Consider the following 22,265-nt stretch of genomic DNA (forward strand, 5'->3'; position numbering starts at 1 on the left):
CTAAGCTCTTTTCCTTGTTAATTCCATGTACTCTTCGAATTGATTTGCTCCACCCAGGCAACCCCTGAACAATCTGGACTTACTTTTTTCATATCCTTCATGACACACATTTGATTTTCCTATTTCCTTGTCTATCTATCTGGCTTGACTAGATATAGACCCATAAGGTCAGGGATTATATTTTTTCCACTGTTTTATCCCAGCTTTTAGAGTAATGTCTGCTTTGTGGTTGCTGCCCAATAAATATTTGTTGAATTGAGCAAATGATACACAGGATTCTTTTCTCCCTAGATAAAGAATCTTGCAGCCTGAACATAATGCAAGCTTTTGTTCTATTCCCAGTTGCTGGTAAATGGGAGCTTACAGGTCGGAATCAAAATCACCGAGGTAGCAGTTTCCCAAGAGGGACCCATCCGAACCTTTGACTACACATGAGCAGGGTTTAGGAAAGAACATTGCTGTGCCCTGAGAGAGGCCTGGAATATAAACAATTCAGCCATGGGAAAGAGAGGAGAATGGTGATTAGGTCTCTGTGCTAAGCGAGACACTTGAAGATGTATGATTTGCATTGTCTCTCTGGGTAATCCTCCCTTACATTTTCTCATGATTGCCTGCAATAAGATTTCTTAATCATTTGGGGGGTTTAGAGTGTGATCCCTTGAATGTATAATTATCTCCATTATTCAAAACAAAGAAGACGCGTGCCAGTCGGAAAAAAATTAAAATGTAGCCTCCAGCAGAAAACCAAGCTCAACTCTCTCCCTCACTCCCAGATTCTCTTTTCTGTTTATTCCCAGTGCCTTCCCTTACATGAAGCATTTCACATCCCTGTTTCTGAGGGCCCTTAAATGGAAGCAGCAAAGTAAGGGTAAGTACAAGCAGTGGATGGGTACTGGGACTGAAAGGCATGTGGCATTCAGTTCAGACCAGGTTAGATGGCCAGATCTCACAGTAGAGCATGTGCTGGGCCAAAATGAATTTGCTGCACACCTTCGTAATTAGTTTCAGTGTTGTTTTTTCTTCTCTTCTCCTTAGGAAACACATTATTCACGTATGCTCCTGAACTCTTGAAACCATGGCTCTGGTTCCTACAGCCTGTTCAGTCACGGGCTTGCTGTCTGTAATCCTGGGGACAGCCCCCCGCACCTCTACCCCAGACCGCTTGGTATAATGAGAAAGGGTCCCACGTGGAGTTTAGATGAGTTGATTCTGGAGATGTCTCTGCCGAATACCAGGTGGGCGACCTTGAGATCTTTCTTCTCCTTCGGTTTTAATTTTCTCATCTTTAAAAGAAAGCATTGGTTTACAAAGCCTAGACAATTTTGTTTTTTTTCTGTAAAGGGCCAGATAGTGGATATTTCAGGACTTGGGGGCCACATGATCTTTTTTGCACACACTCTGCTCTGCTGCCGTAGCACAAAAGCAAGCCACGGCCAATAAGGGTGAGTGTGGCTGGGCTCCAGTGACACTTCATCTATGGACACTGAAATTTGAATTTCATATAATTTTTACATGTCATGAAGTATTATTCTTCTTTTTCACCACCATTTAAAAATGTAAAACCCATTCTTAACTCATGGGCCATATAAAAGCAGGCTGCAGGTCATAGTTTACCAATCACTGACCCATATCTTAGTTCGCCAAGGAGGGTCTGTAAAAGTTCAAGGGAGACGTGTGCCATGAATACACAGCAGCACACTTTGTTCCATTGATCTGCTTTGCCTTTTTGTCACAATACTTAATTTACCTTGAATTTCAAATGCAATTAAATGTGGGCGTGTTTTTTTTTTTTTTTTATCAAAGGGAACTTGAAAAGACTGAGGAAGTCTTTTAATTTTGATTTTGATGATCTCCAAGGCCTACACATTCATACTCTAAGAGCTCCTGGAATGGGGTTGCAGCTGATCTTCAGCTTCTAGGGTGATTCTGGGCCACTGTGGACCAAACAACATTGGTTAAATTTCATTTATTCATGGCCGTGACAGGGAGCTGAGGCATGAATAATACAAAAGAGCGGATACAAAATCATTTATACTGCATTCAGCTTTAAAATACATCATGGTTATTTTCTCCCTCTGAAGATTTACCTTCTTAATCCCTTTTGCTGATATGAAAATGAGTTTGCATTACCTGAGCTCACAGTGGATTATGGTAGAATTGGGATGCAAAGGAAAGATGTGCTAGAAATGCAATAAAAATGACACCCCGGATTAATTCTTCCTTCTCAAAGCCTCTTGACTCTCCTAGCCACTGAGCTTTTTCTTTTTCGCCAGTTTCTTCATTGCTCACCCTCATCGGAGCCATAATATTGTCTTTCCCATTCTGACCATTCACCTTAGCCTGACTCTGGTCCTGGGACTTCCCTGATGTTTCCTGTGTGGCAACACACTCCCGCGCTTACCTGGTTTTGAGACTAGGACCTAGAAAACACTGCATAATTTGAATAGTTGACTGACCATAAGGAACTGACTAAGAATGATGTATCAACTTCAATTAAAAAACTTTTTAAAGGTACTCTGACGGTGGAGATCTGCCTTGGCTTGCACGTGAGTAGAGGTGGAATAGCCCTCCATCTGGTGATGATTTTTTCATAGTGCCCTCTTTTTCCACCCAGGAAGGTGTCACCACTTTCCAGGTTAGCAGACCAACATACGGATGCCTTCTGAGCAGACTCAGCCACCCTCTTCCTCCGCATCCTGGGCCTGCCTAGATCCCCTCGTAGGCCGTCCCTAGGATGGCCTCCTGTCCATTTGCTGACATGATCCTGCACTGGGACTCTAATAGCTACCTGAGATTCTAAGGGCCAAAAGGAATTCTTGTGACTTACATGCATTTTAACTGGACAGGAGATAAATCAGATAGGGATACATTCTGTGATTTCACTTGGATAGGAGATTAATAAAGTAGGAGGAATAAGATACCCTGCAGGGTCATCTGAGCCTGTCTCTTAAGACCCTGCAGCAGGAGCTCCTGGATGATTGAAAGGTTGGGGGTATGGGAATTCTGGATTATAAGTGCTTTTTAACCCTTCCTTCCTGGCAAGGGATCCCAAACGTTCTGTTTTCTGGAAAGCTGAATAAGATTTTTAGATATTAATTGATATTTTTACCTCCTTCCCATTTCTTGGATCCTGGGGCTATTCTCTTTAGCCTCACGCTGTCAAGGTGAATTGTTACTGCAGAAGTACAGAAACAAGATAGGGGGAAAGGCTTGATTTTTTAGTTTCAAATTAGGCTTTTCAAAGCCCATGACAGAAATGAAAACTTTCAGAGCAAATGCGATAGAACTTTTCAGAGTCTGGCTCTTCTGGAAATTCATAATGAAGGTTCTGGCATGGATTGGTTTTGGCCTAGAAGGAAGCCTAGAATGGTTTTCATATCGATGGTAGCTAGATAAAAATCTGGAGGTGGGGAAGAGAGATGAACAAACTAGTGAGAAGCTGAGGAAAGTTCCTGAGAAAGTGACTCCCCCCTACTCAGTGGTTCACTTGAAAGAACTGGGAGGTGAGTGGTTAAGTATTACACTTTCCCCAGGTGAGGTGATCTGAGATTAATAGCTGATCAGGAGCTTACTTCCTGTATGGATTCTAGCAGGTTCTAGGATACTTTGTCTAACACAGAGGAGCGGCGCTGAACAAGGACTGGTGGTGCATCATGTCTGGGCAAAAAAGAACAAAGACGTACCTCAGAAGGGTCTGCAGCCTCAGAGTGGCATGGAAGGTATGGGAAATGCTCCAGGCATCAACTTGGAGGGTTCAGAGATAGCAGCCTGTGGATCTGGAAAAATCTCATGGTCAGGAAAAAGCAAAGTCAAATAACAAACTAACAACTTTTGCCACCAGACAGAACTGGGATTTCAATTATATAAGATATCTATATATAAAGATTTATATCTTGATATATATCTATATATAAGGATTATATACAAATGTACTGTATTACAGTTTTCTTTGTGTATCTGTGTCTTCTGTATTGGAAATACCATATGTGCTACACTTTTTAATAGCACGGGTAAAGGAAGGACAATATAATGAGTGTATGAGCTTCATGAAAGAATAAACTGGAAGGGAAATTTGAAAGCAGAATGGAAAATATAAGATGAAGGAAAGAGCTGTGGGGATCGTGTAAAGTGATGACGGAGGTAGTCAGTGGTCCTGCTCTATGTGTTTCATCAGAACATATGTGGGTGGCAGGTCCTAGATCTAGGGACCAGACCTTCGAGTGACAGGAATCTTTAGGGAGCATGACTCAAGCCACTTCCTATGAGGGAGTCACTTGCAGAAGATTTAATGGAATTATCTTTATCATTTTCATACATCTGAAGGCTGGCATGGAGGAGGCATTATACTTGTGCTCTAAGGGTTAGAGTAGGACTAAAGTTATGGAAGCTCCAGGAAAAATGATTTCACAAGGTGAAGTAGCCAGTGTTGTTCAAAGATGGGATGAACTGTTCCTAGGAGTTAGTGAGTTCTTTCTAGAGGGAGTTTTCAAACAGAAATTCCAGAGCCATTTGGCAGAGAGCTGTACAGAAAGGATCAAACAACAAGTTCCAGTCCAAACCTGAGATTCTAGTAGCTAATGACGGCCCTGTGAAAACATCGACAGAGACAAATTGATCTCAAAGGCTCAGCAGGATACGGGGAAGACCAAAAATGAGGACCTAACTCACGAAGTCATTTTCTGCTTGTATGCCTTTGGCAAAGTATAATGACTGGACACATCTTCTAGCATAGACTTTCATTAGTCGGTTGGATAGGAAGATTTCAGGTTTATTCTAAATACGGAGACTTGAATATTGCCTAAATAAATACTGGATAATTTGACAGCGAAGAGTAGTTTGAGAAGAGAGTTGTTATTCTCATTTTTTAAATAAACATACACAAGAAGAGGAAAATAATTATTTCTAAAGGCGGTTTTAAAGGATCAGAAGCTGGGATTGAGGAAGAGGCCACAAAGCTCCATTTTACTGTGGGGTGTCATTTTTCAAATGGCTCCTAATCACATTCCCGAGCCTGTCTGGAAAGGCCAAAATATTAGTGTTCTTAGGTGCAAGGCAGTTAAGTGATTACTGTCTCGTGCCAAAATATCTTGGTTTCAGCTGAGATCGACACAGCGAAATTACAGTCTCTGTGTCCTTAAGTTGGCCTCAGACTTTTCTGACAAACAAAAAGACTACAGTCACGCCACCAAGGCATGTGTAGAACTCAGGGTAGAGCTCAGAATCAGGATCTTGTCTCCTCCTTTGAGTCTGCAGTTCAGACGTTAGACATGGGACAGTCATCTTTTTGTCCAGAAATTTCACATCACATCCATTCACTCAGCACATGCTTTTTTAGTACTTCTTATGTGTCAGTCATGTTAGTCACTGCGGGGCTAGAAGATAAAGTAGGCAATGTCCTGGCCTTCAGGAGCGCACAGTGGGAGCGGAAATCCAGGAAACCAACGATAAGAATGCTCTGCTTTGCGTTACAATAGAGTCCTGGGAGCAGTTAGTGGTGGACTTCAGAGGGTTGACGCAGGCCAACGTTTAGAGGTAATTAGGTTTTAGGCAAGAAGGCAAAGATGGAAGATTGTGACTGGCAGAAAGAGTAACATGTATTAATGTCTAGGGGTGTGGAAGGATAGGAAGCCTTAGTGTCTCAGGCTGGCTGGAGGAAAAGGTGGATGGATGTAGGGGATTGCGGGTTAGAGATGAGGCAAGCCAGGTGAGAGGGACCCAGATGCTAAAGGACTTTGTGAGCTAACGCAAAGAGTTGGAATTACATCCTGAAAGTGATGGGAGATGTTCCTATTTTACAGGGTTGCTGAAGAACCAATGAGATAAGACATGTGAAAATGTTTTGTAGGAACATGTGTATCTAGAAATCTGTTTATATTTTCTGTCATTTCAATTTTGTGGGGAAAATCCTTGGACCATAAGAGAATATAATCAAAAGATCGTAAAAAGAGATAAGTGCAAAGCTTTCCGTGGTGGGAAAGGGCTCAGTGAGACTCAAAGCCAAGCTAAGCACACGATCGGGAGGCAAGAAGGCACCCTAACGCCTTCCAGTAGCCCAGGGAGGGTATGGATGTCTCAGGGAAGCAAGCGCTTGTATACATACAGAACGTGACTCCTTGAAATTTACACTGGATGTAAAAGACTACAGACCAAGTGAATTTACTTGCTTGGCAGCCCTGGAAGAGTCTAAGAGTGCCCTGGTCCTTGAGATTTCAACTTTTAGAGGAGCATAAAGTGAAAATAAAATATTCTAAAAGAAGGTGTTGTGACAGAAAGAAACACTAGAATCCAGGGTCAGATACAATCGGAACCACATTTGAATCCTGGAGATCACCCCTCCCTCTTTTTGTCTTATTCTTTTAAATTTTAATGGAATTTATTGAGATATACTTAGCATTTTGACCAATATATTCACCCATGTTACCACCACCCCAGTCAGATATAGAATATTTCCATCCACCTAAAATGTTTCCTCTTGCCACTTTGTAGACAATCCACTTCCCTTCCAGCCTTGGGTTCCTGTCACTATGAATAGTTTTGTTTTTTCTAGGATTTCAAACAAGTGAAATCTTATGTATTATTTTTGTATGACTTCTTTCATTTAGTGTATTCTTTTGAGTTTATCATGATGCTGTGTACATCAGTGACTTTTTTTCCCTTTTTATTGTGCAGTAGTTGTCCACCACAGGGTTACACCAAAATTGTTGATCCATTAACTGTTGATGGATTGATGGATTGTTTCCAATTTTCAGCTTATTCTTTTTTTCAGTAGACTCTGTTGGCCAGGATGTCAAAGACAGGGCCCCCAGGCACAAAGTATAACTTGCTACAATAGTCTGAAAGGAGAATTTGACAGCACCTATTAGTTTTAAAATTTCCATCCTTTTTTTTTTATTTAACAAGTCTACTCTTTAGGATCTATTGTACAGAAATACCAATATTCACACAAGTCTGCAAGGCCATGGGTATGAAGCATATTTTTTGAATTCTCTACATTTATTCCTCTCGAATCTCCAGCCATTCCACAGTGGTTTTTGTTGTTGTTGTTTTGTTGTTGCATCCTTACCTCTTACTCCTCCCTAGTGCTAAACTTTTTTAGCTGACCTGAGGGTAATTTAGGAAGGAATGCATTTTTTTTTAATGCACCCAGTTCCCCATCCAAAAGAACTAGATATCTGTATATTCTATGTATTGATATGCGTATTCTTTTTAACATTGGAAAGTTTTTATTACCCCATAGCTGCTAACTTTGGTTTTACTTTTTCATCCTTAATTCTGAATTTGTTCAGAATGTAAGAAAGTACCCCAGGGAGTTTGTTAAAGTGGCTTGTTTAAAATGGTATTGTTCTTGCAATTCTCTCTGACATCCTGGGACACCTCGTTATCTGGCTAGGTTTTAGCCAAATGCCTTTTCAGAGAGGTTGTTTTTTTCTTGAGTCATCTAATGATTTTGCCCTACTAAGTGGTCACTGTAATTATTTTTATCTTACAGTTAATGGCATTTAGTCACAAACCAAGTAAATATCTTTCAGAGAGAAAGACCAGGCAATGACAGAGCACTGGGTCCAAGGAATTCCTTACCTATGTCTTGGCATCTCTCCAGCTGTCCACCCAAGTGCACATCACCACATCCAGAATATCTACTAGCATCTATAAAACAGTAAAATTGAAGACAGTGTATAGCTCAATGACATGAGCCAAAGTCAGATCCTGGTGATAGGAAAGTCTAGATCTGAAATTTGATCTTTCACTTATTATACATGAGTTCATTCATTCATTCATTTATTTAAGTGTTTATAGAAGTCCTCTTTTTTGTGCAAAACATTAGTCTAAATTCTGGGCCAAGAATAGGAATGGATCATCCTTTGGTTTTTAAGTATACCTATTTAATAAGAGAACTAAAATAGGCAAGTAACAACAAAAACAGTAACACTGAATCCTCACTCTGTGCCAGGCACTGGGCCAAGAATTTTACATCACTTTTATATTTAAATCTCACGGCAGGTAATGTTATTATTCCCATTTTATAGAAGAAGAACCTGAGAGGTCAGAGAGGTCCAGAGAGGTCATCCAACCAGATCAGAGTAGCGCAATGGTAAGTGACAGAGCTAGCGTTAGAACAAGGCAGTTGGACCCCCGGGCCTGTGTTTTTAACTTCCTCACTCCGCTGCTCTGGAAAAGAATTTTTCCACCTCATAGGTGCCATAAAGAGCAGTTTGAAAGTGGGAGTCCTTCTGGAAGGATGGGAGGGTGTAGTCAGCAACCCGTTATGGCCTCCCTAATCGCTCACTGCTTTCCTTATGTATCACTCATAGTTTCACACTTTTTTGCTTTTGCTGCTGCTTTGACTTCAGCTTGAAATGAGCTCTCCCCCATATTCTCTGAGATTCAGGTCAAGTGGTACTGATTTCACGGCGGCCTTCTTGACATCCACAGCCAGAGTTAATTGTGTTTTCTCTGCATTCCATAGCCATAACTTGTTGCTTGCTCTGTTCTTCACTTTGCCTGATACGAGAGTTGATTTTTTTTTTACCTATGTATTCTCTCTGTACCTTTCTTGAGTGCACAATGTGAGTATTGTTCATCTTTTATGCCTAAGACTGGACATGGTAGGTATACCAGAAGTAGGTACACTTTGACCTGCCAGAATGCTAAGGGTTAAATGTAACCAAGAAGGAGTTGGATATGAAGTAGTTACATTTTCCTTAAACAATTATCATTTGGTCATCTGTCTTGAGGTCTAGTGCTTATCCATCTTGGCTTGTCCAGAAGAAGATTTATCTTGAATCCAGCTTTCTTCCTTCTCTCCATCACAGGAAAGAAGAGCCGAGTTGAAGTAGTTTGTGCAAAAGCAGTTGAAGTGATGAGACTCGATCATAAATATTAGAGACCAATGGGTCTCTACTGTAACTCCCCAAAAGCTCAGGAACCTCCTCATGGTCTGGTGTATAAAGATTCCTTTCTCAACAACAATCTGCTCCCGTTTCTTTAAATAATAAAACCACCGAAATTTTTCTGAGTTCTATGCTGTCAGAGAGATTCAGAGATCCCTGGATCCTGAACTAGCAAAGCTCACGCAACCTTTCCATTTCATGGGCCTGAATATAAACTCTTGTCATCTGTCCTCTGAATGTTCACGCGCTGTCTCAGAGAGGTTAACTGATTCGTCCAAGATCTCAGAGATACTTATTATGAATTTTAAAAATGAATTTCCCAAATCACATGGAGCTAAGATGAAGTTACCAGGCATTGACTTTCATTTTGGAATTTGAATCATGATCAGTTTCTCCTTTCTGTCCTATAAGAGATCTAAGAGAATATATCTGAACTTCTGAAAACACAGATGCTGTAGAAGGAAGGTTGAGTTTTATAAACTAAGGGGTTAAGAGTATAAAAAAAAGGCATAGTTTCTAGTTTCCCTGTCACCTAAAATCCTGTTGGATCAGGCTGTGTCCCTTCCCAGCCAGAGTATTAAATTAACTGCAAGTTGCTCAGAGAGCTGTATCTATTTCAAGGTCTCAGCCCTGGCTGTGCCTTTTTTTTTCTTTTTTTTTTTCATCTGAACTGTTGGGTGGGAGAGGGGTCCCAGAGGGTGGGGAGATAGAAGGTAGAAGAGAAGGGGGGGTTATTTCAGGCCTTGTTTCTCTAAGCCTTCAACGTCTGAGCCCCAGGACAGACCTTCCTGTTGTGAAATACTGGACCAGTTGTTGCGGTCTGAAGATAAACAACATTCCAGTAGTTCCCCTAGAGGCTACCCGAGGCCTTGTGCTTTTTAACATTTCCCTGGCCCTACGATAATCCAGGAGCTGAGGATTACTGCATTACCCGCTTCGGCACACACAGCAATTTTGTGGTCTCTGTGCTCTTAAACTGGGTTATGGTAATGAGCTCAGGGTGCGATCTGGATGACTCCACTGGCTCGTTAAACCCCTGAAACACTAGTATCTTTTGTGTAGCTTTGGACGCTCAAGCTGTGCTGATTGGAGGTTTGTAAGAACAAGGGTTTTTTGCCCTGATGTGCGAGGTTTCTGTCTTTATTAATGTTTGAGGCTGAGTTAAGACTCACCGGGGTTACGTAAGGGCAAGTTTGGAAACCAGATGAAAGCCGTTAACTAAATCAACCTGGGTTCATCATGAAAGGGTTGGGCCCCACTTTGCTGTACCCAATAGAACAAACGTTTCAAATGAATTTCTCATAAGTTCTTGGTTCTTATATAGGTAGGCGTGGCTTTAAAGGGCATAAAACCACAACAAATCAAACAATAGCTTAGACTTGCCTTTCACTTTATGACTGAGGATTTGAGTGATGATTCATGGACTGTGAATGTTGACCCTGGTCCCTGGCTTAGCTCTACCTGCAAACATCATCAGGGCCAACAAATTCGAGAAACACATTCTCTCTGTTCTGGTCACTTTCTACCATTTATCAATTTCACTCATAACCACTGTTATAACTGTTCCCCACAACTACCTCTAAGACATATAAAGGGAGTATTACTAAGCTCATTTTAATGATAAGAAACTGAGGCTCAGAGAAATGAAGACTTTTCCCAAAATCTTACAGCTGCCACCATTGTATAAGTAAAACAATTTAAATTTGGTTGCCTTTTGTGCGCGTATATGTATGTGTAATTGCTAATTCAGTAGATTTAAGATGGCTGTGACAGGCAGACATCTAAGGTGTCCCACAGTGATTTCTGACTCTTTTAATCCTTACAAAAAGAAAAAAAAAATTTCTTTGACGTAGCAACAACTTTACTATTAGGTTCTGGGTGTTGCAGTCTCGGATAGCTTGAACAAATATTCAGATTAAAATATCGAATGTGATATTTCCAATTAAAAAACAAAAGCATCATAAAACAATAGAAAAATGAATGAAAAGAAACATGACTATTTTAATCATTAACAAATAAATACAATATTATACCTTGCATCTTCTTAACAAGACTTGGCACCTGGCATGCCCAAGTTTTGAAACAATGACATAACAGTAACAAATTACAGGTAACTAAGAAAATAAATAATGAAAAGATTTATATGATCATCAATCTAGATGGTCATATATTCCTAGGATATAAAAACAGCTAAAGAGAGCAACATCTGTAATATGATAGCAGATTCACATTGTATGGAGTAGCACTTGAGGAGGAGGTTAAAAAAGAGAAATGAGTATAATCACAGTAAAAATGCCTCACAGGTGCAATGCCATATAGTTTTCCAAATTGTTTAATATAAATGATTTCTTTTAATCTTTATACAAATTCTGTGATGTAGTGAAGGAGGCAAGGTGGAGATTATTATTTCCAGTTTACAGGCATGGAGACGGAGGACCAGAGATATTAAAAGTCTTGCCTAAGGTCAAAGAAGAGAAAAGGTTAATAATCAACTCTTGCCCTTAGAACTTTTCATTAGTGCTTATGCATTTATAGCTTATCATTTTGTAATAGTATGCACGTCAAAATCTCTGTGTGTTTACAAATGTATAATACAGAGTTTTGATGGCCAATAAATAGGGAGATATGGGGAAAAAAGTAAGACTCCACATATGTTAAAGCAGCAATGGAGTAATTGCAAAATAATTTTACATTCCATTAAAAATCAATGAAAACTTTCCAATTAAACCAGCATTTGAATAATTCAAGAACTGTGTCACATAATCCCTTCTTTTCTTTTTTTTTTAATGTATATATATGTTTTGTTTGTTTTGTTTTTGGGGGTGAGATGTCCAGCATCTGTAAAATTTGCTTATAAAAAAGGGACTTTTCTCTTTGTATAAAAATCATTGTCAGTTAAAGATTAAACCGAATATGATTATTTATGTTCTGTTTTTGAAATGTACTTTAATGTGTGGTGTGAACTCATCAGACCACAAGGCACATTTTGCCAAAAAGCGTGATGAGAACGCATTCAGCACAGACAGCCAGAAGGAGGGAGTGGCGCTTGGAGTTGGGGAACCAACAGCAATGGCAGCCATGACCCTGTAACATAGGGGAAAGCAGAGTATTCCTAACTCCCACTCGAAGCTGACTGCCCAGGGCCAGTAGAATCAGCAGATGTCAGAGCTTAAAGATCCTCTGGTCCATTTACACACAGAAAAATAAAAGGACAAAGAAGGAGAGAGGCTTGCTGGTTATCAGGAAGAGCAACCATCTTCCATGATTTCCGCTCTCATTTCCCCCTCGTATTTAGAGGAATAACCTGGGATTTGGTAGTGAGAGGAACAAGCACTGAGTGCATATTACATCACTGCCATGACCTCTGGGCTCTTCCCCAACCTTTCCTGTCTTCCCCAGGGGCAAGTGGGATTGACCTTTAGCCCACTAAGCAATGCCTTGGACTGAAGCTTGGTCATACATCTCCACGATCCCCTTCTTGGTTAGCTAGGGTCTGTCATTATGATGTGAGGGAAAATGCAATGTGCTACGACTCAGAAGTTCTGTTTCTGTACTTTCCACCTGTAAAATCTGAGACCAGTTCCTTAACTTTACAGGGCTTCCGTGTTTTCATCCCTTCCATGGAGTTTAACAGTTCCCTCCATGACACCTTTCCACATTTTTATGAGGATTAAATAAGACGGAGGGTATTAACATTTGTAAACCCTGAAGGACAACATAGGTGTTAATTAACACCATCTATTCCCAAGGAGAGTGTAGAATAATGCTTAGAAGCTCAGGATCTACAATTAAACCAAGTTTGTTCACATGTTGCTGTTGCCTCTGAGAAGCTGTTTAAATTCAGACATGTTGTGTCTCTTTGCTAGATCTCAGTTTCCTCATTCTGTAAAGGCATCCTCCCCTCAGTGGATGACTGAGGGTTAAATTAGGTAATGCCACGGTGGCTGACACACAGTAAATAATCGGCACGTGTTTCTATTACTACGACACCACACCTACAAACTGTGGCTGCTGTGATTCCCAAACTCTGCAAGAGAAAGTCTTTCTGGAAATCCACACTAGAATTTCTTACACTGAAGCAATTGCCCGGGTGCTCTTTTGAGCTAGTCCTTAACTATCCATGGGAATTTCATTGTTCCCAAGTTTTAAAAGGCAGCTATTTTTATAGTGGGTAGTAGGAGTGAAAAAAATCAAAAGGATTTTTTCTTTCCCATGTTTTCTTTTGTTTGTTTGGTTTTTTTTGCGGTGCGCGGACCTCTCATTGTTGTGGCCTCTCCCGTTGCGGAGCACAGGCTCCGGACGTGCACGCTCAGCGGCCATGGCTCATGGGCCCGGCCCCTCTGCGGCATGTGGGAATCCTCCCGGATCGGGGCACGAACCTGTTTCCCCTGCATCGGCAGGCTGACTCTCAACCACTGCACCACCAGGGAAGCCCCCCCCCACCCCATGTTTTCTTACTTCTGTATTACCTCTAAATTTTTCTGGGAGGATAGTGAAGCTTGGTCGGGGGGTGATGGCAGTATATGAGGAAAGGGAACAAAAAACAGATTAAGGAGTTACCAGACTGGCAATCTAGTCCTAGGTCTGCTTTTAAGTCATAGTGTGAGCTATCACCTCAGGCGTCTCTTCTAAGAATTCCAGTTTCCCAGTGGTGAAATGGGGAGGGTAAGATTAGAGTTCCTCAGTGTGGTAAATAGTCATGGTAAAGCATCTAACACAGTTTCTGGTACAGGATTAGTACTAAATACATAGTCATTTTCTCCCACTTTTTAAGGAATTTCTAGTTCTGATATTCTATAATTTTAGAAATGTGTCTTTCGGCAAAGTGAGACTCCTCTGTCTTAGATATGTTGAGGTATTTAACATAAGGCAGAACCTAGTGGAAAAAGTCCCAGGAAATCAGGAGATGGTTTCCTGGTCTGAGAAACTCTTCCCTAGCCCACCTCTAAGACTGTTTCTTTAATGATAATTTTGGGATGTCCTTATGGTTGACACTATTGGGTATAAAGCAGTACGTGCTTTGAGTCATTCTCTCCAAAGTGGTGATCGGTCTCTTGGTGCCAATCCATACACAGTGAACCACCAAAGTCCTTTAGAAGCCGATGTTTGTTAAAGGAGGAGGGACTGCAGCCAAGCCCTGCAGTCCACACGGAGAATTGGACTTAGAAGCCCCACCTAATTACTTGCTCTCATTGGCTCTAATAACCAGTCAGCTTCGCTACAAAGCTATTATCTAAGAGAGCTGAAAAAGGATCTTAAGTATGCTCTCTAATCAAGCTCCTCATTTTATAGGAGGGGGAAAGAAGGATGAGAGAATACAAGTGACTGTTCAGGGATCAAAGATCAGTAGAAGAGGTAACACTGAAAGCTAGATCTCTTGACACCCAGCTACAACATCACCGATGCCCGAAAATAATGTCAAGGGATAAAGAATACTTTATTCTTCATGTTGAACTGAACTGCCACCAAAATTTCCAAATTTCCTCTAGACACTCAAGTTCCATAACTTAATGGACAATGTTCTGTATTCTTTAAACGAAAGACACTGCAGAGGCTATTTAAAATGGCCTGGAGGCTGAGCTGGCTGCCCTTGCATGGGGCCAATTTCTGGTCAGATACCACTTACTAAATGGAATCTCAATGCACGGATTCTAGGGTTTTGTCCTGTGGGTTTAGTTGGTTTGTTGGCCCAGCTGTTGGATGTTCAGGCTCTGTGGTCCCTTGCCTCTGTTGCCCCTCTGGGGAGACTTGTGCTTGCTAATGTCAGGGCATGGGTCCTGCAGAACCCAGAGAGACAACGTGTGTGAGGTCACAGGGAGGCCTGTTGCCTGGGGTGACGGGTTTACGGAGAATCCTGAGGAAGCTGAGCAGTCAGGCAAATAGAGCAGAGGTTGTCAATCTTGAGCATCAGAATCACCCAGAAGGTTGGTTAAAACACAGATTTGGGGCCTTACCCCCCAATTCTCTGATTCAGTACATCTGAATGGGTCCCCAAAATTGCATTTCTATCCATGTCTTTAGTGATGCTCACACTACTGGTCTGGAGACCACACTGAGGTCCACTGGCCTACAGCATAATGAGTTAATGCACACAGTTGATATCCAGCCACACACAGCTGATGTCCAGTAATTTGAATGGCATATAAAGAATTCTAGAAGCTCTCTCTGTAATGGGCTCCCTGGGTAAGGACTTCAGCTTTTTCCTTTGGGTCAACTTGGGTCTTTAATGATCTGGCTAGCATTTAGGAAGGCATTTGATATTCTGGTTTTAATGTAAACACTTCCCACCTGTCCCAAGTATGTGTATCCCTTTCCAAGAGCTCCGACATTTCTGACATTGGCGGAACCCTAATCTCCCGTCTCCTCCCTTCTCGTGCTCTCCCTCTCTCCTGGCCAGCATCTGTTCTTTTCCCAGCTGTGGCTGCTTCATTCTGTCTGCCTCTTTCTCCTCTTGTCCCCAGCTTCTCACTGGCCCCTCCTCCACACTCGGATCAAAATACTCTGTTTTTATTTATTTACTCTACAGCTGTCAGTGTTGTGTCTGGGTCACTGCAGTGCAACTTGCAGGGAAATGCGATCCTGAAGAGTCCTTAAAACTTCAGCTACTTGTAGTCACTGATGTACCCACACTCAATAACACAGATACCTTCCTTGGTCCCTGGATTGCTCTGAAAATGGCTGGCTTAGGCCTGTGTGTCAGGGTGACCCCAGGAGGAATGAAGCTAACAGTCCTTGGAATTTACACTAAACCATTTAAAGGTATTGAACAATTCTGAGTATTTAAAACTTTAGCACTAGTAAAGGAGATGGAATTGTTCAGTGGAAAGAGCTCTAAATTAGGAGTCCGGAAACTACAATCCTAATTCCAGCTCTCCTACTAATAAGCTGAGTGACCTTGAACAATGAGCTCTCCCTCTCTCTCTCTCTCTCTTTTCTCTCTCTCTCTCTTTCCCTCTCTCTTTCTCATCCTTAAATTGAAAATAGTACACTTGGTAACTTCCTGCCCTCAGTGAATCTAAGTAATAAAAATGTGAAGACTCCCTTGAATGTTGGATTTCTCTATGGTGATTCCACATACTGTGCATGGCGATCCCAGGTCGGGTTCTAGGGGGTTTCCAATCTTTCACTGGGGTAATTGCAAAATGAGAAAGTTGTGGGTTTTGAGGCAAAGAGACTAGGACAATGAGAGCATTATAAGTTAATAAATCAACCAGCGAGGATTTATTCAGCAAGTAATATGTCTAAAGGAGATTTGAGAGAGGCAACCTGGCAGGCATTTATTAAGGCACTGAACTGGACCAGATATAGGAAAGGTAATAGATATGAAAGAAAAATCAATGTGATGCGGAATGAAAGTGACCAGATTCTATGAGTCTGTACTGTCTTCTGTCTTTCATATCCGTGCTCTGAGCTAAACCAACCTGAAGGGTGAAAGGCACAGAGTCATGCAGATAGCAGTGGGGAAATGACCTAATGGATGAAATGAATAACGAATACTGCCTGGTAAAATTTTTCATTCAGTTGCACTGATTTCTTGCATTAGGAGGTAACCTTTCTGGGAAGTGGTTACTGTCATATAGTTTAAAGAAAAAAAATCCTTCTTAATGCCCAAAGTGCAACACCGTGTGAACTTAATTTATTTTCTCTTCTTTAGTGCCTTAATTTTGTTTTGTTGTTACTAAGTGGTGACCACCAAAAAGCATGAAAAATTGCATTAAATAATAATTCATCTGTTAGAGCCAATTACAATTACAGCACACAATCACACCCTTTTTTCCATTTGATAGATACAATCCCCCTATAAGGTGGCCAAGTGATAACTGTTATTCTCCTTCTTCAAATTTGGGATCTGGGATCAGAGAGGATCATGGACTTTGTTCACATGGATAATGAGTGTGGTAATGTCACCAAAACACAGAACTTAATTTTCATTAATTAATTTAAGAACATTTAATATGTCTTAGAAATAGGATTTACCTGGGCTTATGAAGGTAGGCATGTTTCCTGTCCTCAAAGGCGATTCAGGGGGGAAGGCCAAGTGTGTGAAAGAGTGGGTGCAACCATGAGTTCCAGGTGATGTGATGACAGTACTATGTCAAGGAGGGGCGTAAAGCTGGAAGGTTCAGGAAAGGAAGTCACACGGTTTACTCTCAATCTCTAAGTTATAAAAGGTTCCTGTCTGACAAACATTTAGACTTCATTTTATTATAACTCTATGCCTTAACATCAAACAATTCAATATGTACAGTGCATATGAATAAGAATTTATGTAGAATAAATGCCTTCTAGAAATATTGGCTGTGATGCCCGTTTCTGTAAAACAAATACAATTGATCACTTAAATTATAAATCAAACATAGTTTCATGAGGATAAACATCTCAGAATATGATTTGGAAGATATTTTGCTGAAAAAAGAGTAAGGAAATGCCCAGTTCCAGGCATTCTGTGCAATGTTAAGCTATTGGACCATGGCAAGCCGGTAACCTTTCCTTCATAGGACTTGTGCTACATTGCAGAAACTTTTTAATTTAAGAATTTCCCCGACATTTTAGTCTTTCTCCTGCCTTCACTTCTGACCCTTCATTTTATATTTTCCATGTTGGTAAATTCTCACCCTAAAAACTCCTCTGTGAATAGCGGCCATTGCAGTAGGGGGTTTACTTATTTTTTTATATTAGTTTTCAAGTCTTTGACTCCTTTCAGAACTAAACATGTATATTTATTATTATACAGCACTAGGGCATAACCTCACAAAGACAATATAGAGTATAGTTGTTTGTAAAATAAATCAATATGCCTGGTTAACATTTCCTCGTTAATTGTTTCCAATGTAAGACATGCTCTGAACTTTACATGATGAAAGAATCTTTCACTGAACATATGCGCTAAATTCTTTTAATAAATACTTATTGGGCAAGAACAGCTATGCTGGGTGAACTAGTGGAGCTCTCAGAGGAGCTTTAAGAATGATTTAGTTAAATACCTTTATTTTAGAGAAGATCAGTAAATACCATAACTCACCCAACAATTCCGAGGCAGAGATGGCACTAAAATATTGCACTGTTGATTTCTGTCCTAAGAGGCTATTTTCTGTAACTGAGTTAAGGTCAATAGTATTTTCAAGCAGGTAATTTTCCCAGCCCCAACCATTTCACCACAACCTTAATTTAATCATAAGTTCTTGAGAGACTTCTAGTGCACCAGATGTTGTACCAAAGTTTGCTGAAGCTATTTGGGACCAGTGATTCTTGGAAATTTCAATCGGATATTTGCAGAGTTCCTAAGCAATTAATTGACAGTAGTATTCTATAGTGCAAAGATCCCTGGTCTGTTAATCAGTGAAGAATCGTACCAATAATTTTTGGGGAGCCCTTAAGCAAGTCCCTTGATTTCTCTAGATCTTCATTTTTCTTTAGTAAAATTATGAGACTGGTTTAAAGATCTCATTTTTTTCTTGCATTCTGACTCTATAACTCAAATTTGGCTATTGTATAGATAGGATGATAATGACTAGATGAGTCCCATTATCTTAAAGGGTATTTCATGTCTTGCAAATTTTAATTGGTGTCTCATTGTTCATTAAGTACTTTATATAGAATTTTAGTTTTGTTTAATTTTTAACAGGTATATATATATATTCATCAGTGTATGGGGATTTTGGATTTTGTTTATCCAAAGGTAACTATCCTGTGAAAGAAAATGGCTATAGAAACATAGTCTTTTTCATGGGAAGCCAGTCCACTTAAAACTAACTGTAAATAGACCATTAACACCTCTATACTTTTATTTATGAAACTGAGAGAAGTTTAGCCTTGGGTAAAGTCAGCTCAGCACACAGTGAGAGGAATGTGGTGGCCTGCACCTCACTGGAGAACAGACTAAAAATTCTTAAGCGGCCCTCAGTTGGAATGGATTGCTTCATGAATTCTTTCCATATCTAATTCTCATGATTCTGCAATAACTCTACTTCCTGAACGTAAAAATAGGCTGTTAGCACGGCAGTGAAATGGTGACTCCCTTCCACCCTAGGAAGGAAGGGTCTCTTTTAGGTGAGTAACCACAGAGGTGGACAGGTCCAATTCCCAACCAGATTCACATTTTTTTCAACTCAAGTGAAATACCACTATCTGTTTTTTATTTTTACAATAAAAAACTAAATTTTGAGGGCCTGATATGACTGAGAATACTGAGCTATAGTGGACACATTCTTGGAAATGAAAGGTACTCTAAAAATACAGATATCATTGACCTGGCATCAGTAGGCTCTCACTACATCCCTTCATTCCCCTCCCCCCACCCCTGCAGTCTATCTTCAGTAAAAGTGCATCCAAATATAAAGTATATGGGTCGTGTCCCATTCCATGGGATCTTGAAATGTCTGGACTTAAAACGGGATAAAGCTAAAGCTGTGTTTGAAGTGTCCTAAACTAGGGCACCAAGAGCAGCTGCTCTTATTTCCAGCTGGATCCCTCAGCCTGACAGGGCAGAAGAGCAACAGCTACCTTGACAAATTCTCATTTCCAGGCATTTGGAGATTCAGCTGTGAAGATTGCTCAAGGCAAAAAGCTGACAAGTCCAAAGCAAAACAAAACAAAACAGAAAACAAGAATCAGAATAAAAACAACAAAAATTATTCCATCCTTTTTAAAGGAAATAATCCATTTAAAATGTGAATCAAACACATACACTATTTAGATTGACAGATTTTTATAGCGTTCTGTAACTCTGCTGCTTCTGATGTTTGTAGTTATTCATATTCATGATGAGGAGATAGGCATTCGAAACTTTTCAGGTAGATTTTTGAAGACTACATTCAGAAAATGAGATGTACCTGTGTAGAGGCTTGATCTATAGAACCAGGCTTAAAGTAATGAGGAATGACTTATAGTTACAGAAAAATTCATCATTTGCTTTATTATTACTACTTGCCAGTTATTGGGCTTCGACCTTATATCAGGAATTGTATTAAAATCTTTGTTTATGCCCTTTCATTTTTACCACGAGCCTATGAAATAAAGAATGGTAAGTGTCATTTTATAAATGTGGGAAGCGAAGCTCAGAGGAATTAAATTGACCAAGTTTACACAACTAGCTAGGGGTAGATCAAGGATTCAAACTCAATCAGACCCTACTACAAGCCTGTCTTTAAAAATACTATGTTGAGTGGCAGGAAAAAAAATGGAAATTATAACCGATATCTTTCTTCCTTAACCCTGGTACTCCCTTTAATGCCATGATGCTACCCAGCCAAACTAGGTAAATCTAAATGCATTAATTGAGGAAAGAGGTGGCAGAGCTGTAATTTTGGCTTTTGAGCTTTAAAAGTATAGCTCTTGAGCAGGGGCAGAGACCAGCTGATTTTATACTCACCCCATATCGTCTTCCTCCTATAGCACACAGCTCATTGTTATTTTCCAGCCTCCTTTGCAGTTAGGTGTTGCCATGGAATACGAATGGAAGTGATGTGCACCATATCCAGGCTGGGAGCATTAAAAAAACAAATACCTCTACATGGGATAATCCATGTTCCTTTTCTTTCCTTGCTGGCTAGTTTACTGGAATGAGAGGACATGTTTGGCAAACTCAAGAGTGTTGTGTTAGACACGATGGAGCCCTGTTTCATTGCATGGAAGAGAGCCACTGTTCAGATGATCAGCAACACCTGTTTAAACTTGAAGAAATATATTTCTATTGTGTCAAGCCACTCCAATTTGGGGTTTATGTATCATGCACTAATACAGGGAAAAAAGCTTGAAGAATAGATTGAAGAGGATATCTGATGAATATGTATATGTGAGGGGAAGGGGTGGGGCAGGGGCTGGAGTTTCCCCACCTGGAGTCCAGATAAAGATTTCTTGAAAATACATAGGACAAAGACCTGTTTTTTTTTCAAGAAAAGTTTTTGTTTGTTTGCTTTTTGGGAAGGGATGTGTGTGAAGATTGATGGAGCCATACCTATTAGATAAAAATAGATTTATAAGATGTATCAATCAGTAGCAATAAACCCTTCTTGTCTGGATCTCAAATTGTTTCAAAAGCAAAATATTTATTAGACACTTTAAGTGTGAAATATATGAATACTAAGTAGATATTTGATGATACTAGGGAATTATTTTTTGTGTGCTAATAGGATTATGTCTTGCTTTTTAAAAGAATTCTTATCATTTAGAGATTGCCTAAATGTTTACAAATGAAATAATATGGTGTCTGGGATTTTCTTCAAAATAACCTTGGTGGGGAATGGGTGGGAGTATAGATAAGATAGGATTGGTTTGGGGTAGATGATTGCTAAATCTGGGTAATGGATACGTGGGGGTCATGATATTTTCTCTATTTTTGTATATATTTGCAACCTTTTATTATTAAAAAGTCTAAAAAAAGAAGAAAATATTTCCTAGGTTGGGGAGAGAACTGGGTTACAAAGCAATGAACATGTAGATATTATGAGATCCTGAAAAAGTTATTCTGCCACTTTTTTTAATCCCAGATTAAAACCTTGAGAAGGATACTCAAATCCTCATGTAGATTTGTAGAATTGGAGAGCTGAGAGGCCTGTGCCTTACTTCCCAGGAAAGCTTGGGCAAGAAGCAAAACCCAGTGTGGAACTGAGTGTATGGTGTGTGCAAATAGAACCTTGGCCTCACAGAGTTTCCTATGGCCGAATGTGGCCCAGAGCAGCAGAAGGTGACCAAGGAAACGCAGGAAGAGAACCAGACCTCTTGGCCATGAGAATGAGGGATGACTGAGCAGTGACCTGTGTGGACCTAGGGACATGAATCAAATTCATGGTGGATATCTCAGTGAATGGTTAGATGGCAGTAGAGGACCAGATGTCTCCTGGTGCCTCAGCATAAAATAAATCCTTTGGAACTGAACCGAAAACCTGGGACAAAGAGAGGATCCCTTAAGTGACCAAGATTAAGTTTCTACCTCCTGGTAGAACGGGAATACAGCATATACAGTATGTTCAATTACACACAAATAAAATGAAAATTTTTCCCACCTGCAAGTTTGAACTACAATTCATATACACTACAATTACAGTGCCTTTCAGAAACCCAGTGATTAATTCCACCACATTTCAGTACCCCGGATGAAGCTCTAAACACATCCTTGTTTCTCTATTTTTCTTCTTCATTACCTTTATCTCAGCCCTTTAAGTCAGGTAAATATTTAAATTCTAAATTCCTATAGGAAAAGCTCTTCCAGGGAGGTAAGAACTCTGAGCTGAAGCCTGTGCTCTGCTCATAACTATTTGTGTGACAAGTGGAAATAATTTACCTTCCTGGAACTGAGATTCTTCTTTAGTGAAATGAGGCTTTGCCTCTAAATCTACATTCAAATTCTCTTTAAGAGTGGTTTTTTTTAGGGTT

The 22,265-nt window shown here is 40.2% G+C and overlaps 1 protein-coding gene and 1 long non-coding RNA gene across 3 annotated transcripts in view; one reads left to right on the plus strand and one right to left on the minus strand.

Moving 5' to 3' along the window:
- Window positions 1-22,265, plus strand: part of TPRG1 (tumor protein p63 regulated 1) — a 261,943-nt gene that overhangs the window by 228,608 nt on the left and 11,070 nt on the right. The gene's annotated exons all lie outside the window — the stretch shown is intronic.
- On the minus strand, window positions 756-20,431 carry LOC132520531 (uncharacterized). Of its 2 annotated transcripts, none has more exons than XR_009540564.1 (3): window positions 20,263-20,431; window positions 3,684-3,776; window positions 756-1,283 (listed from the first exon to the last, which is right to left on the minus strand). It is a non-coding gene; the product is annotated as an uncharacterized LOC132520531 (long non-coding RNA). The 2 variants fall into 2 exon arrangements; XR_009540565.1 differs by lacking the exon at window positions 20,263-20,431 and adding an exon at window positions 16,869-17,005.

Source organism: Lagenorhynchus albirostris, chromosome 5, assembly GCF_949774975.1.
Source record: "Lagenorhynchus albirostris chromosome 5, mLagAlb1.1, whole genome shotgun sequence".
In the NCBI taxonomy this organism is placed as follows: domain Eukaryota; kingdom Metazoa; phylum Chordata; class Mammalia; order Artiodactyla; family Delphinidae; genus Lagenorhynchus; species Lagenorhynchus albirostris.